The following is a 17,848-nucleotide window of genomic DNA, read 5'->3' as shown; positions in this document are numbered from 1 at the left end:
TCTTCACCTTGACTAGAACTACCCTGGGACGTCAAGTGTTCCTTAGATGTGGAGTACGAATTCCCCTCGGCAGGCGACATTGGTGTTACCTGACGATCTGAGTCGTAAGACAGTGGGGTTGCTGGTCTTAATAATGGTTTAGTTGCTTTGAATGTACTTATAAGATTTTTCAAATCATTATAAAATTGTAGAGCCTTTTGATAATAACAATCCCTAAAGTAACTATGATTTGGATCCTCAAATTCAGCACGCAATTTCGTGTGGTTAATTTGGAATTCACTCCAATAGCCATCTAAAGTATTTAATCTTTTTTCAATATAGGCAGGCGTCTTACGCTCCGGCCCATCCTTCTTAAAATTGGTTCGAAGGGTTTCCATTGCTCACATTATTTGTTCTTGGGTTGTTAATAGAGCTTCCATGGTTAAAATTGTATAGTAACAAGTATGAAATATGTAAAAAAATAAAAGATCTCACTCTGAATAGTGGCGCGTGGTTGTCTGGTTTTTCTCGAAGCACTTTGGTAATGGTTTATGGTTAATGATATGGTATGGTTAATTAAATGCACTGGTATAAATGTCGCAATTAAGGTTAACTGACACGTGTTCACTTTTCACTCGCGACAGTCCCGATTTACGACTAAATCTCGAAGGACCGCGTTGTACGCCACGCTGTACCACGATGTACACCACGTTTGGTCACTGGTCTTATTAATGGTTAAATGGTTTGAAGGACCACGATGTACGCCACGTTTGGTCACTGGTCTTTTTAATGGTTAAATGGCTCGAAGGACCACGATGTACGGTGCTCTGGTAGCCGTACAGATTAATTTATGTTTGGTTCATAAATTAAACTAGACTTAAGAACAATTAGTTTATTGTACTTAGTCTAAATGGTTATAATGGTAAATGGTTGTGAGCACACGCGAACCGACTGATGCTCGAACGTGAACTGGGGGAAAATGTGGAAACACGGCACGCGCCAGCGCAACTGCTTACAGGGCGCAACGTGATGTGCGATGTTCCACTCGTACAGTTTGCAAAACTGCACCATTAGCTTCACTGTACTGTATGATATGTTTTTTTTTAAATGATTGACACAGTTCGTCGTATTTCCAATATATTTATAACTACAGGAACATAATTTACAGGAAAGTCTGTTTCCATCTTCACTTTTATTAAAAAACTCCCAGATCACACTTCTTTTAGCTCTAGAGCTCATATTTAATAGCTATTATTATTCAGTCAACAACGGCAAGAAAACAAAAACATCAAATCGCGCTAAGTACGACGACGAATTGCAAATGTACTTTATATAAGTCAAACTCGGTCAAACGAATTGCATCCACCAACCAATCATGCTTCTTAGAACATCATTCGAATCTGTATTAGAGCAAGATAGCGAATCAACGAATGTCGAATCAACCCGAGTCGGCTCCGAGCGGCGGCGAGCTGAGCCGACTCTGGTTGCGCGGCCACGCGCGCTTCAACTGCGAGTACATGCCTACGAGTTAACGAATTGATTCGTTAGCAGTCAAAAGTGATTTGAATGAACGAATCAACAGTCTTATTCGAGTTATTCGAATTAAATGATTCGAATTACCCACCGCTAGTTGGTTGTTGGTCTTTATCAAAATGAATAAAGTATATTATTGTGAGTGTCAGACTTCAGTGTTTCAATGAGTGAGATTTAGCCATGAGCCGAGTTGACTTTTTGGTAGTGATGGGACTCGAGTGATTTTTTTTCCACTCGAGTCACTCGGTACTGGTAACTTTCTCACCTGAATGCCACTCGAGTGAAGATAAAACTCGAGTGGTTTTTATTGACTCGAGTCACTCGGAATATAATACTCGAGTGACCAAAATTTTAAAATGAATAAAACAATATTAAATTACATAGAAAATGTGTTTTCAGTATAGCATTAGTGTAAATTAAAAAAATCTAAACAAAATGTAAAAAAAATTGAATTTTCCTTCAAACTTAACCTATCATATATAACTAAGAAACCTCTTATATCAACTATCGGTCTAATTCAAATATTAGAATGTACTACTAATAAGTTCTAATCCAATTTAAGTTATTTTAACAAGGAACTTTCATGAGATCCAAATATGAACAGTTTTATTATGTTCTTACGCAATTTAGGTAATAATAAACATGCTTTAAAATTAAATTATCTGAAACTTAAATAAACTTAATAAAATAACAGAAATAATGTATTTTTAATGAGACAACAAATTTAACTGAAATTGCTGTAAAAACTACTTAAAAAAATAATTTCATCAATTTTTTTCCCTTCCAAACGGTTTCTTCTTTGATTACATATCAGCGCAGCTTTAGAAAAAACTCGTTCTGAAGAAATAGAAGTCGCTGGGATGCATAAATATTTCATAGCTAATTTATACAGCACTGGCATAATCAGTTTCCTTTTCTCCCAGTAAGCAATAGGATCATCTTTTCTATCTAAGTATTCTTCGTCATTGTATTGTTTCACCATGGTAATAGCAGAGGCTAATGATGTTTGATTCGTAGTACGTTCCGAAAGTTTTGCATCAAAATGTTCCTATAAATCATTCACGTCCTTATTTTCTGGTTGCGGTTGGCTTGACGATGAAGACTCCGATTCTGTTCTGATATTATCAGAATTTGTGGATATAGAAGTAGATTCAATTTCATCAATAACGGATTGCATAGCCCTATCAGCATTAGATTCTACGCCAAAACCAATTTTCTTAAATCTCGGATCCAAGTAGGTAGATTTAGCTGCAGTTTTGTATGATTCTAAAATACCTAACCGTTTATCAACAGTATCTATTTAAGTTTTTTTTAGTCCTTGACCAATGCCTGTATTTACGATCTTTTTTACCAGTGTTGCTTGAACATTTCTAATCAAAGGAATCACTGAAGACAATGCTGGATATTTCTCTCCGGATAAGGCTGCAGTAAGTTTTTCAAGAGGTCTTAAAAGATCTACGCCTTCTTGAACCACTTCCCATTAACAGTTTTGTAAATTATTTGGTGAATCAGGCATATCGGCCATAGTTGCTGATAAAGCAGTTTTAATTTTGAGGATTCTATCTAGCATTAAATATGTAGAATTCCAGCGCGTTGGGACATCTTGCTTTAATTTAATATATCCCATATCCATTGTACGTTGCATTTCCATAAGTTTGTAAGACGTTTTGGTGCTTCGTTTCAAATATGTGACTATGGATTGGCATTTATTTATAATTTTCATAAATTCAGCTTTCTTACAGTCAATGATCGCCAAGTTCAAAGTGTGAGCTATACAGTAGTCGTTCCTCTTACTTAAATATTTAGAAATAGCTTTCTTTATATTCGGAGCATTATCGGATACTATTGTCACAATTTTTTCTGTAATTTGCCGCTCATCAAATATCGACTTCAGCACACTTGCTAAAATAATAGATAAATGTTCCTCCGTAACCTCTCGAGTACTAATAGTTTGCAAAAAACGTTTTGAATTATAAATGAAATGTACTGTAACAGTTAGGTATACTTTGTTACTGTGGATCCAGTAAGTTGGCCTTCGCTGCTGTTCTGTTGGACTCATAGACACTTAATCTTTTATCAATGACTTCCAGCAGTGACCGCTGAACATACCTTCCAGCTTCGGTTTTTGGAGACTAATTATGAAGAGAATTTTGTAGACCTCTGACTATTGGTATAATACACGATAGCGTCGGATATGATTCGCCAGACAGCACGGACGTTACTTTTTCCATGGGCTGTAAAAGAGCAACACAGTTTTCTATTATCAGCCACTCCTCTGCGTTCAAGCTTGGTGGAGGTGACGTAAGCAGAGGTAATGTTGCTGATAGGGGAACTTTGGCTCTCAACAATCTCTGCAACATATAAAAACTTGAATTCCACTTCGTCTGTACGTCCTGTTTTAGTTTTATTACATCTAAATTCATTTGGCTTTGCATTTCTCTCAGTGCATTGGACGATTATATGCTTTGCTTAAAATGAGTGACAAGGGCGCGACTTTTTGTAATGACCTCTAACAGAGCGCCATTTTTTAAATGTTGGAATGCGTAATTTTCTGTTTAAATGAAGTGTTTGACGGCAAAATTTATAGTGTGTGCAACACAGAAATGATTTCTTTTATTTAAAAAATCTTTTACAGCCTTTTTCATGCTCGAGGCATTGTCGGTCACAATAATTGTAACTATTTTGTCGAAAATATTCCATTCTGTTAAAATAGCTCGCAAAGCGTTTGCTATGTTTAACGAGGAATGCTGTTCTGCAAATTCAGATGTTGATATAACAAGCGAATGTAATTTTGAACTTTTAATGAAATGAGCAGTAACACTTATATAACTTTTTTGACTGTCCGAACTCCAAATATCCGTTGTTAGGGCAATATATTCTACATCTTGTAATTTTTGTTTTATTTCAGAACTGCATATGTTATATTTTTCTTCCAGAATTCAATTTTAATCAGGTATTAATTTTTTTGAATAATTTATAAAACCCTCGTTTCCAACAATTTGTAGGGGTTGCATATCTATTGTTATAAGGCTAGAAAGGCTTCATCACCAACTTTTTGGTTTATTTTATAAGGAGCAGTTAAGCGCATCTGTCGCGCCCGCTTTGGAGGAGGCTGAGAAGGCTCAGGAGCTGAACCGCCAACGGTATTATTCTCCTCCCGATTCTCCGACACACAAACACCGGACACACTTGAAATTGGCAAGTCAATTCTCAAAACCTCACACTCACTACTTGCACATTCGTCTCTGGGTAAATTTGCGTCAACGGTTTCACTGTATTGAATTACATGTTTCTTTTTTAAGTGGTTCACTAAAGTAGTGGTATTTCCACTATATTTATACTGATAGGAGCATAATTTGCAAACTACCTTAGAATTGTCATCTGTTTTAGAAAAAAACACCCACGCAACACTTTTTTTACTTCCAGGAGCCATTCTGATCTTAATAAAGTCAACAAATCAAATAACAGAAACTGATAAAACTGCAACAAAACAATAACAAAAAAATTAACAAAACAAATAAGCGAGCTGGCTCTTTATCTCAAAACTCTCTCATAAGAACGTCAGATATGAAATCAACAACGGTTCGAGCGACGACAACTTTGACTTTAATGGCCCATTTCTCTGGTTGTAAAGATATGTCATTTCTTAATAGAGCCAAAGTACTTACTATAGTATATTTGACTAGTAATATTCGATCAAGGGACGGATTCAATATTGTAGGGTATTTCTGCTTCAATTTTAAATGTGGCCATCCCATATGTTTTTGTATTTCCTGCAGTTTATTGGATCCGGATGATTTTTTTTTAAATAGTCTACTACTCTTCACGTTGCTTACTATTTGGCTTATGTTGTTTATTGCCTGTTGGACAACAAGGTTCATATGTGAATGATCTTTAATAACAGATAAGAAGAATGGATATGGTAATTACAATTAAATTATATCTTCTGCATTTATATATTGTTTAGTTTTAGAAATTAATGTGAGAAAATATGAATTGAGCCTTGCAACTTCCACTCTTTTAAATTCAGAAGAAATAAAATCTGGGTTCGAAACACAAAATTACGTCATCAAACAGCGTCATAAACGCATATATTTTTGGAAGATTATTTGGAAGTTTTAACAAATGCACTTTAAGTCATTGTATATAATAATAATACAGATCATTGAATAATAAAAAATTAACATATTATTAAATATATCAACCACCGAAAATAATATCTAGGAACCATACCATTGCTTATGTTTATCTAGACTTTGATGTCACACTGCGCTTACCAATAGCATTGCGTTTCGATGTTTGACGATCCGCAGAAAGTCGGTCTTGTAGGAATATAAACAAATCTCCGAAAAGTTTCCTCGTTATTTCCTTCATAATTATCGCGAAGTGTCTGCCGAAGCGCAGTACGAGGTTTCATAATAACAATATCTAGCTTTTCAGCTCACTCATTTGCCTCAACATATAAATTGAGAAAATTTCCTTCAGCATTTTCCCGTTTACGTAGCAAAAAGACCATCGTATCTTTAAGAGCCTCTTATGCTACCTTTAATCTAATGCTATTTATTTGTAAGAAGAGGCTAAGGGCAACAGTTGCAATTGATATTTTAACAATAGATTAGGTAATAATAAATGTACTTATAAAAAATTGCTACAAATAAAGAAAGTATTTTTTATCTAGTAAATCGTAAAAGCAAAAAGATGTGATTATAAAATCTAAACTGCATAAAGCATGTCGCAAACAATTAGCATCAGATGCAGATTTGCTGTTTCGCCAGGTTGAAATTTTAGTAAGTGCATCATATTTTTTTTTCAATGAGTCGCTTTGAAATTCCAAATAACCGTCGTGACGTTCTACCCATCGCGTGTCACATAAACTTTCCAGTTTGCTACCAAGAACTTCTTTAAAAACTCTGCTTCTCTTGGCCGAAGCGTAAGCAAATGCACCACACTTTTTCATTGTTGCTGATGCATTTCTGCAACTTGTGACATTCGATGACTTTGCTAAAGAGTTATTGAGGATATGATTATTACAAGGGCTTTTCGGGCATGGGTAGCAATTTTGGTCACTTCGCTTACAGCTCTTTTAACCTTAAACGCCATAACACAGCAACTTTCTGTGCCAATTCCAACGCAGTCTGACAACTCTAAGCCAAATTGCATGCTATATGACAATATGCGCCAAAGCAACACCTGTAAGCTAAAGTTCATCGTTATGCACATCTTCTTTTCTTATTGCTGAGTAAGCATCACAAAATAAAATAAAGTCCTCGTGAATGAAATTATTTTTAAGATATCGAAGTGATAAATTAAGTTGTGCTGTCGCTGAAATGTCGTTTGTTTCATCGAATATGATAGCAAAATATTATTTTCGCCCATATCTTAGCGCAATATTTGTATATAAACATCGTTTAAACTTTAGTTTATAATTAATATAAACTTGTACTAGTACGATGCTTCCTTAATTTTTAAATTATGTGGGTCCATTCTCGCCATCCTCGTTTACATATTTTTGTTATTGTTTTTTCGATACGGCCCTTCCAATTTAAATTGCTGTTGATTTCAATGCCTAAAAATGTTAATTTGGCAGCGCATTTGATGTCCGTGATTTTAAAAGTATATTTAATATTTAATGGTTCATAAATTTTGTTTTTCAAATTTTATTTGTGTATTAATCCTAGAAGTGAGGGTTATCATCACTTTAAAAACATAAAAATTTGTTTAAATATTCATTTATTAGTGCACTTTGTAATGATTTGTTATTTGGTAAAAATCTTGGAAATAGTAGGGAAATCGGCCTGTAGTTGGACTTGTCGCAGATGTCCCCAGTTTTGTTCTTCACTATTGGCCACCACAGTCTTCATCAGTGCAGCAGGTAGGTACAAATGTGCATCGCAAGGACTCTGGGCAGATGAGGAGCATGCTTGAGATGTTCGATGCTGAGCCCGTCGTGGCCAGGGGACTTTCCCCGCGACTTGGAATTTATGGCTTTATAAACCTCCTTAGCTGTAAAATGGACACCAATCTCCCGACCACTCGTTCCCTTATCCCACCGGCACTGTGATCATCCCAAAAGTGATTTCACTGTAAAATGGTCCTTGAACAAATCAGCTTTAAGACAATGATCGTAAACACCTTCAACGCTCACTGGTTGATCAGGTCTGCCGTTTGACTCCTTAGTGGATTTTAAAAAATTGCAGAAGTGATGTTTCGAATTTTGCGACCCAATATGTCAATTTTGTGACACAAAAGATACTTCGACTTTGTTGCATGTCTTCACACAAGTTTCCGTTTGTTTTTGGGTTCCTACACCAAACTCACATTAAGTATTTAGACCTGGCCGCGTCTTTACTTTCCCGTGTACAATAGGAGGCAGTACTGCCTTGAAACATACACGAGTTTGTTACGCTAATTCCCTTTCCCAACTCGTGTTCAATTCCAGTCACGTGTCCTTCAATTGCGCACGGGTTTTGTAATTATTGCGCATTGAACGCCACAAATCCGTGTTTATTTTGGGGTATTTTGTGACAACAAGATTTGTAACATTTTTGCCCTATCAATTAGCTGTCTTGTATTTTGTTGTTGGCTGGTTGGTTTTAATGTGAGCGTCAGTGTTTCAATATGCGAGAGTGGATTAGTGGTGGCAATGACATAAATGTATCTATTCTTTTAGATCGAATTGTGATCCTCTACGTAGTAGTACGTACATAATAAGATTAGAAATCAATGCAAATAAAATAATGTAAAACTCTAAGTAGTTATTGTACAGCAAATATAGAAAAAAAACTTGTGTAATTACTGTGGAAAATAAAAAAAAACTTTTTTTTGGTAAAGCATAAGCGGACTTTGCAGTTCGAGCATTGGAAGCACGTCTGATTATCATGGCACTGACTACACCTTCCTTGAAACTCCACCATCACTGGCAAATGTTTTGCTTCGAATGTTCTTCTTTTAATGAAGGAAGAGAAATACTTGGTATTCCTCTTCTCTTTTTATTTGGCGGATCCCCTGCTCATCATCGTCAGACTCAACGGTACTCTCCATGACTATATTTTTCTATCAAATACACTCCAGTTGTAACTTAAAGCGGCTTAATTGATAAATTTTTCGAGCCCCTTTCTTTTCTTTTGATCCTTTTTAAATAGTAGCCATGCGTTTGATGTTTCCAGATCTATCATATGAGCGATGAAAGTCAGCCAAATCCACCCCACCCATATTAGAATTATATTACCGTACACATTTTGGTCTTTTACATTGTAACTTATTTCTTTTGCTTCTTACACCAACGCTGACACGTGTCCTCTTCTTCTTTGGCTTCAACGGAAGACATCAATATTACAGGCTTATTATCGAACCATTTAACAGAAATATAATCATCATTTCTGACTACCTGTGAAGTGCCTTATCAGTGTGGCAGAACATACGATACCCAATAATATTTCACTAGTAAAATATCTATCACAATATAATATGTGACGAGGAATAAGTGTCTCAGTCAAAACAAGAACTGCCTTTTCTCCAAGAGCAAAATCTTTTCAAATTGAGGATATGTAAGTTGAACTTTTGATTTGCTAAAACAAATGCGAGATTTGGCTTACCAGGACCATAAATCCTTGCAATATAATAACTAGGATAGAACTACCTGGATTACGGCGTGATTCTAGGCGAAGTGAAACCATGTATTTCATTCTCATAAGACGATCTCTTACGAGTAGCTCTGACACCCCTCCACTTAATGGTTTGCGTACAAGCCCCGGTAATTGCACTCTCATTTTAGTGACATGATCCCGATCTTAATGTAATTTAATTAACTCGGACTGAAGAGAGCTCTCAATTTCTTTATAATCCTTTTAATATTATGTCCCTTTTAATTTTTTTTAAATCTAAATAAAGTTCAAATATGTTGGGAATATAAATATATACATGTTGCCCTGTAAAAAGCCTATATGATTATTATGATGTTAAATGTTTCTGCGTCGTAGTCATTCCAAATCCTTTTTTTTTCACTGTAATCATTGATGTGGATGACGACGACTAATTACAACGACGTCAGGTGTTTTGTGTATATTTTCGTGTGGAAATCTAATCTGGTACACTCTACGCCTTGAGATTTCACAAACCTCATTAAAGGCTTCTTGTGTACAGAAGCTTATATTTTTGAAGCGCCGCGCGGGTCTAAAACTGATCCCTCTCTATACAGTGGTTGCTTTTGAAGGTCGTGGAAACTTACACGAATTTGCCTTTCTGAAACTTCAGTAAAATTCTTAAATTCAATTATTTTTATCACGAGGCTCGACAGCAACTGCACAAAAATCAACAATTTAGAGAGAGAGAGTATGTGATCTCATGAAACGGCTGTAAAATTTGTAAAACTTTGACTTTAATGGCCCATTTCTTTGGTTGTAAAGATATGTCATTTTTTAATAGAGCCAAAGTACTTACTATAAGCATATTTGACTGTTAAAATTCGGTCAAGGGACGAATTCCATATTGTAGGGTATTTCTGCTTCAATTTTAAAGGTGGCAATCCCATTTGTTTTTGTATTTCGTGCAGTTTATTGGATCCGGACGGGTTTTTTTTAAATAGTCCAAACTACTCTTCACGTTGCTTACTGTTGTGTATTTAGACCTCAGGTACACCTTCAGGATTTCTAGATCAGGAGCCACAATAAAACAAACAATGCACAATCAACAAACAAGTCTATTCTCTAACTGTCATGGACGATTGACATTTCTATAATTACTTTTTAATTAGTGGCGCATAGACAACCTAAACACATACATGACACTATATACTATTTGGCTTTAGTTGTTTATTGCCTGTTGGACAACAAGGTTCATATGTGAATGATCTTTAATAACAGCAAAGAACAATGGTAATTCCAATTAAATTATATTTTCTGCATTTATATATTGTTTAGTTTTAGAAATTAATGTGAGAAAATATGAATTGAGTCTTGCAACTTTCACTCTTTTAAATTCAGAAGAAATAAAATCTGGTTTCATAGTTTGACTGTGTTTTACTTTAAAAATGCAAAAGCTTTAAACATAATCTTAACATTGATCACAACGAGAATAATATGTGAATGGTCTTTAATAACAGAAAAAAATAATGGATATCGTAATTCCAATTAAATTATATTTTCTGCGAAATAAATTTTTGAAAATTTATTAATGTGAGAAAATATGAATTGAGCCTTGCAACTTTCACTCTTTTAAATTCAGAAGAAATAAAATCTGGGTTCGAAACACAAAATTACGTCATCAAACAGCGTCATAAACGCATATATTTTTGGAAGATTATTTGGAAGTTTTAACAAATGCACTTTAAGTCATTGTATATAATAATAATACAGATCATTGAATAATAAAAAATTAACATATTATTAAATATATCAACCACCGAAAATAATATCTAGGAACCATACCATTGCTTATGTTTATCTAGACTTTGATGTCACTGCGCTTACCAATAGCATTGCGTTTCGATGTTTGACGATCCGCAGAAAGTCGGTCTTGTAGGAATATAAACAAATCTCCGAAAAGTTTCCTCGTTATTTCCTTCATAATTATCGCGAAGTGTCTGCCGAGGCGCAGTACGAGGTTTCATAATAACAATATCTAGCTTTTCAGCTCGCTCATTTGCCTCAACAAATAAATTGTGATAATTTCCTTCAGCATTTTCCCGTTTACGTAGCAAAAAGACCATCGTATCTTTAAGAGCCTCTTATGCTACCTTTAAATCTAATGCTATTTTTTTGTAAGAAGGCTAAGGGCAACAGTTGCACTTGATATTTTAACAATAGATTAGGTAATAATAAATGTATTTATAAAAAATTGCTTTGTAGCAATATTTATTTGTATAAAGAAAGTATTTTTTATCTAGTAAATCGTAAAAGCAAAAAGATGTGATTATAAAATCTAAACTGCATAAAGCATGTCGCAAACAATTAGCATCAGATGCAGATTTGCTGTTTCGCCAGGTTGAAATTTTAGTAAGTGCATCATATTTTTTTTTCAATGAGTCGCCTTGAAATTCCAAATAACCGTCGTGACGTTCTACCCATCGCGTGTCACATAAACTTTCCAGTTTGCTACCAAGAACTTCTTTAAAAACTCTGCTTCTCTTGGCCGAAGCGTAAGCAAATGCACCACACTTTTTCATTGTTGCTGATGCATTTCTGCAACTAGTGACATTCGATGACTTTGCTAAAGAGTTATTGAGGATATGATTATTACAAGGGCTTTTCGGGCATGGGTAGCAATTTTGGTCACTTCGCTTACAGCTCTTTTAACCTTAAACGCCATAACACAGCAACTTTCTGAGCCAATTCCAACGCAGTCTGACAACTCTAAGCCAAATTTCATGCTATATGACAATATGCGCCAAAGCAACACCTGTAAGCTAAAGTTCATCGTTATGCACATCTTCTTTTCTAATTGCTGAGTAAGCATCACAAAATAAAATAAAGTCCTCATGAATGAAATTATTTTTAAGATATCGATAGTGATAAACTGGGTTGTTCTGTCGCTGAAATGTCGGTTGTTTCATCGAATATGATAGCAAAATATTATTCTCTCCCATATCTTAGCGCCTCAACAATTTTTATATAAACATCGTATAAACTTAAGTTTATAATTAATATAAACTTATACTAGTACGATGCTTCCTTAATTTTTTTAAATATGTGGGTCCATTCTCGCCATCCTCCTTTAGATAATTTTCTTTTTGTTTTTCGATATGGCCCTTCCAATTTAAATTGCTCTTGATTTCAATGCCTAAAAATGTTAATTTGTCAGCGCATTCGATGTCTGTGATTTTAAAAGTATATTTTAAAATTTAGTTTTTCAAATTTTATTAGTGTATTAATCCTAGAAGTGAGGGTTATCACTTTAAAAACATAACAAATTGTTTAAATATTCATTTATTAGTGCACCTTGTAATGATTTGTTATTTGGTAAAAATACTGATTATAAGAACTTTTTTGTTTAATTTTTATTTTTTGGAAATTGTAGGGAAATCGGCCTGTAGTTGGACTTGTCGCACATGTCCCCAGTTTTGTTCTTCACTATTGGCTACCACAGTCTTCATCAGTGCAGATGAGGACCAGCATGCTAGAGATGTTCGATGCTGAGTCCGTCGTGGCCAGGGGACTTTCCCCGCGACTTGGAATTTATAGCTTTATATCCTTACCTGTAAAACGGACAACAATCTCCCGACCACTCGTTCCCTTAACCCACCGGCAATGTGATGATACAAAAAGTATGTTCACTGTAAAGTGTTCCTTGAACAAAGCAGCTTTAAGACTATGATCGTTAATACCCTCAACGCTCACTGGTTGATCAGATCTGCCGTTTGACTCCTTAGTAGAATTTCAAAAATTGCAGAAGTGATGTTTCGAATTGCGCCCCAAAGTGTCAATTTTGTGACGTAAAAGATACTTTGACTTCGTTGCATGTCTTCACACAAGTTTCCGGTTTTTTGGTTTCCTACACCAAACTAACATCAAGAATTTACAGGTGTCAGTACTGGCTTGAAACATACACGAGTTTGTTGCGCTAATCCAACTCGTGTTCAATTCCAGACACGTGTCCTTCAATCGCGCACGGGTTTTGTAATTAGCATTGAACGCCACAAATCCGTGTTTATTTTGGGGCATTTTGTGATAGAAGAGCATGAAAACTAGGGTCTTTAATTTATTTTTTATTAGAACAAAATTGTGTCACACACGCGATCAACATACCGAGATACAAGAAAAATAAAATAATATATTATATAAATTTATTTTTGTAAAATCAGTGTCTTAGCAGGTCGCTCATTATCATTAATATTTGATGCAATATTATGAACACGCTTTCTTTTCTTTGTTGTTTCTGACTTGAATTTTCGTCCTGATTAGATCCTTCCACTGCATGGTAGACCTCTTTCTTTGTAGAATTTTTTGAGATTTTCTTCGGATAGTTTTTTCAACAATAAATGGTACAATACTTGACGGAGTTTGTAACTTTGATAAATTAGATCCAAACTTAGAATGTTTGCTTAGAATGTATATACAGCAGGAAAGTAAAGACGCGACCTGGCCTCCCTGTAAGCATATTGCACAATATCTGTTATATCCAACCACGGCTTCACAGCGTCCGACTCAGTGGCGGCCTCACATAAAATATCAATAATATCGCCAAATAACATAATCACAACATGAGGAAAATCTACAAGCCTAAATGTATCATGGCACAATTTATTAAATGCTTCTATTTTGCTCTGGCTTTCGATCTCCTCACATAATCCCGATAACCGTTTTATTAACGCTAGGTAATTCACGTTTAACAGAGATATTACGTTTAGTGGTCAGACCATACGTCATACCCTCGTAGCGCCCAGCGATTTTAAATGCAGTTCTTTACAAACGCCCACTGACCCTTAGAAATGCTCTAAACACAAACGCTCAGAATGTACTATTTGTATTTTTTTGGGTTATAGTAGTAAAGCGCATAATCCACATTTTTTACGTATTTTATTACATTATATATAATGAGAATATATTGACGAACACACGGAACCAAACAGACATCGTTATATATAAAAATTGGGCAGACATTTTATAAGGTAGGGAAAATAAATTGTTCTTTATGATTCATGTTGAGGTTTAATGAAATAAAACAGAAAATAGTGACAAAAATTACTAAAAAATTTATTAATTGGAAAAATTTAAATCAAAATTTAAAAATCCCTATTTTAAGTAGGAACATTATTATATAGTCTAATATAGGCTTTGTCTAACTACGTTTACTGATTTTCTATGTTACTCATATAAAGTTTGCAGGGAAATTTATAGATGGCGCTAGTATTTGTTCACTTCGCGCTAACAAGATTTGTAACGCTTTTGCCCTATCGACGAATCATATATTTTTCAATTCGAATCATTCGAATCAAAATGACTCTTGATTCGAATAGCAATTCAAATTGATTCGAATCATTACGTCATCAATTCGCGTGTGGTAGGTTATGGAAAGGAGGACTTATAGGCTTTTAAACATGTAGGTAATGACAATACTTATTTAATTAGAATCAGTAGGTATAATTAATAAGAAAAAGTAATAATAAACTCAAAAACAAAAAGAAATTTAAAAAAAGGTCTAAGTTATTTGTAATTAGTAGGTAACTTCAAAATCAACTTTAAATCAAATAAATATATTTGTATAGGTAGGTACGTCTTTAGTAGGACTAGGTATAGCCTTTTCGTGCTCAATACGAGTTTAGAAATAATATTTGATCTACCTTCTTTGGTAAAAGTCTATTGCATCTTTGATTAGTAAGGAATCCAGCCTTAGAAAAAAGCCTTTCTGGTGGCACAGACGTGGCAGGTGTGCACAAATATTTTAATGCCATTTTATATAAAGATGGAAAAATATTTTTTCGCTCTTCCCAAAATTGCAACGGATCTTGTTTCCTATCTAAGTTATTTAAATCTAAATATTGTTTAAAAATTACTGTAGCCGAAGATATTGGCGTTTGTTGTGTGGCACTCTCACTGACCTTTGTATTTAAGAACTGCCAGAGCTCATCATCATCATGATCAGCCGCAACTTGAGATGTTGAAGGTACGGGTGAAGTCCTTGTTGGTTGAACTTGTACTTGCCACTGAGCGAGTTCTTCTATTACAAATTTTATTGCATTTTCGGCATTGCTTTCGTTACCAAACGCTTTTTTCTTAAAGCGTGGGTCTAAAATAGTGGCTTTTGCTGCCGTTCTGTTACTCTCATACACTCCTAATCTTTTGTCAATAACGTCCAGTAGCGAGTTTTGCAAATGTTCGCCTGCTGCCGTACTTAAGGATTTTTTTACAATAGAATGCTGTAAACCTCTTACTAGAGAAATTATGCTGGACAAAGTTGGATAGGTATCCCCAGACAATGTGGTGGACATTTTTTCGATCGGTTCCAACACCGAGACACAATCCTCCAAGACAATCCATTCGTCTGAATTTAAGCCCGGAGGTGGATTATCGAGTAAAGCCAATGCCGCTGATAGTGGAACTTTAATTCTTAGAAGTCTTTGGAACATGAAAAATGTAGAATTCCATCTCGTTGGAACATCTTGTTTAACTTTGAGTATTTCCACATTCATTTGATCTGCATTTCCCTAAGAATATTTGATGACTTACAGCTTTGTTTAAAATGAGTATCAATCGCACGGCTTTTAGAAATCAAATCTAATATGGTAGAATTTTTTTAATAATTATTTTGATTATTTTCGTCACTTCCAATGCAATCCTTCACAGCTAAATTTAATGTATGAGCCACGCAAAAATGATTTCTCATATTTAAAAAATCTTTGACGGCTTTTTTCATGCTTGACGCAGTGCCGGTTACGACAGTCACAATCCTATCTCTAATTTGCCAATCTAATAAGATGCCATTCAAAGTATTTGCAATGTTTAATGAAGTATGATGTTGTAATAATTCAGTAGTAGATATGACAATAGACTGTAATTTTGAGTTTTGTATAAAATGTGCAGTCACACTTATAAAGCGCTTTTGCTTTTCAGAACTCCATATATCTGTAGTTATGTGTATATCCAGTATATCTTTTAATCTTTCTTTCACTTCAGCACTACATAATCTGTATCTGTCTTCTAAACATTGAACATTTTTTTTCTGCTTGGTAACTCGTAATCCGCATTTAATATTTTTGTAAATTTTTTAAATCCTTCATTTTCTACTATTTGCAATGGTTGCAAATCTAACACTATCATATCAAGTACCGCTTCGTCAGCTTTTTTATTATTTATTTTTGAAAGAGCCGTGATCCGCATTTGTCGTGCACGCTTGACCGTCGACGTTGACTCGGACTCAGTACTCGTAAATTCTATGTTGTTCGAGGATTGAGATGGCAACAAAACATTATCACTAGTATGAGGAATTGAAATAGATGGTATGCTATTTTCATTTGTTTGTGTACGGTGTTCTGGTTGCCGTACAGATTAATTTATGTTTGGTTCATAAATTAAACTAGACTTAAGAACAATTAGTTTATTGTACTTAGTCGAAATGGTGATAACGGTAAATGGTTGGGAGCACACGCGAACCGATTGATGCCCGAACGTGAACTGGGGGAAAATGTGGAAACACGGCACGCGCCATCGCAACTGCTGACAGGGCGCAACGTGATGTGCGATGTTCCACTCGTACATGCTCCCCCTAGAGACGTAAGGTGAAATGGTCATGAATAATGAAAATGCTACATGGTGATCAACAATTAATCTTAATCTAACGTACAGTCTCTATTTTATTTCACTATTCTCATTACTATAACTATACCTAAACACAATAGGAGATATAGATTTGTTAACACTACCACTGGTCTTTAATCACTACACTCTGCTTTTGCACTAACACATTGTTCACTGACACTATAACGGACCGCCTCCCTGCTGAGGCATCGCGGGGCGCGGGGGGTGAGGAGCGCGCGCCACCGCCGCCAGCCCCACCACGAGCCCGCAGCGGCTGCCACTCCCATCACCAAGTAGATCACGACGTAATGGTGTACGTCGTGATAGGACATCTCGTTACCAAGATCTGCCTCCGTTTTCAGTTGCCTAATTCTAGATCCTATAACTGATGTTTGATTATTCCAAAGTTGAACTAAATGGTTTTGGTTGTTTCTTATAAGATTTATATCTAATTTATATTGTTCAGCGAAATGGTCATCGAGTACACCGAACAACGAATGTGCACAATAACCCACTCCATTGATAACTCCGCGTCGACGACGAGCGTGCCCGCCTGGGAACCTATTACTTGACAATAAGTTATTGTATAATTGCAACTCGTTACTATGACGTACTTGTAATAATATAGACTCCTAATGAACTTTGCCTGATAGATTTGTGCACGTAGTGTTTAAATAGTCTATATATTTTTCTAACGTAATTTCTTGCCAATATGGTTCTGTATCATAATAAACAACTAATTTCCATTCATCTTGGCCGATAAGAATTTTTGATATCTTATCAAGATATAAACCTTGCGTTTGATTTATATTAACAACCTTATGGTTTCCTTCCGACGGAGATAAAAAAAATGTGAACAAAAGTAGTATCATGGTAGCGTAGTGGTAAATTCCTTTTTTATTTCTCCGTCTAGATGTTGCTGGTTGTAGTGCAGATTGCTGATTTGGATTTCCTTTTGGTGGTGTTTCGGAATCCAGATTAGTATCATGGTTATTTTGGTTTGTGAATTGATCTACTGGCAATAAAGATAGCTTTACGACAGATCTTTTGATAGTACCGTTTTTGGTCTTCACAGTTACTACTCTGACCCACCCATCGTTTCCCGG

This window comes from Leptidea sinapis, chromosome 29, assembly GCF_905404315.1.
Source record: "Leptidea sinapis chromosome 29, ilLepSina1.1, whole genome shotgun sequence".
In the NCBI taxonomy this organism is placed as follows: domain Eukaryota; kingdom Metazoa; phylum Arthropoda; class Insecta; order Lepidoptera; family Pieridae; genus Leptidea; species Leptidea sinapis.
Note: the sequence above shows the minus strand (reverse complement) of the source record.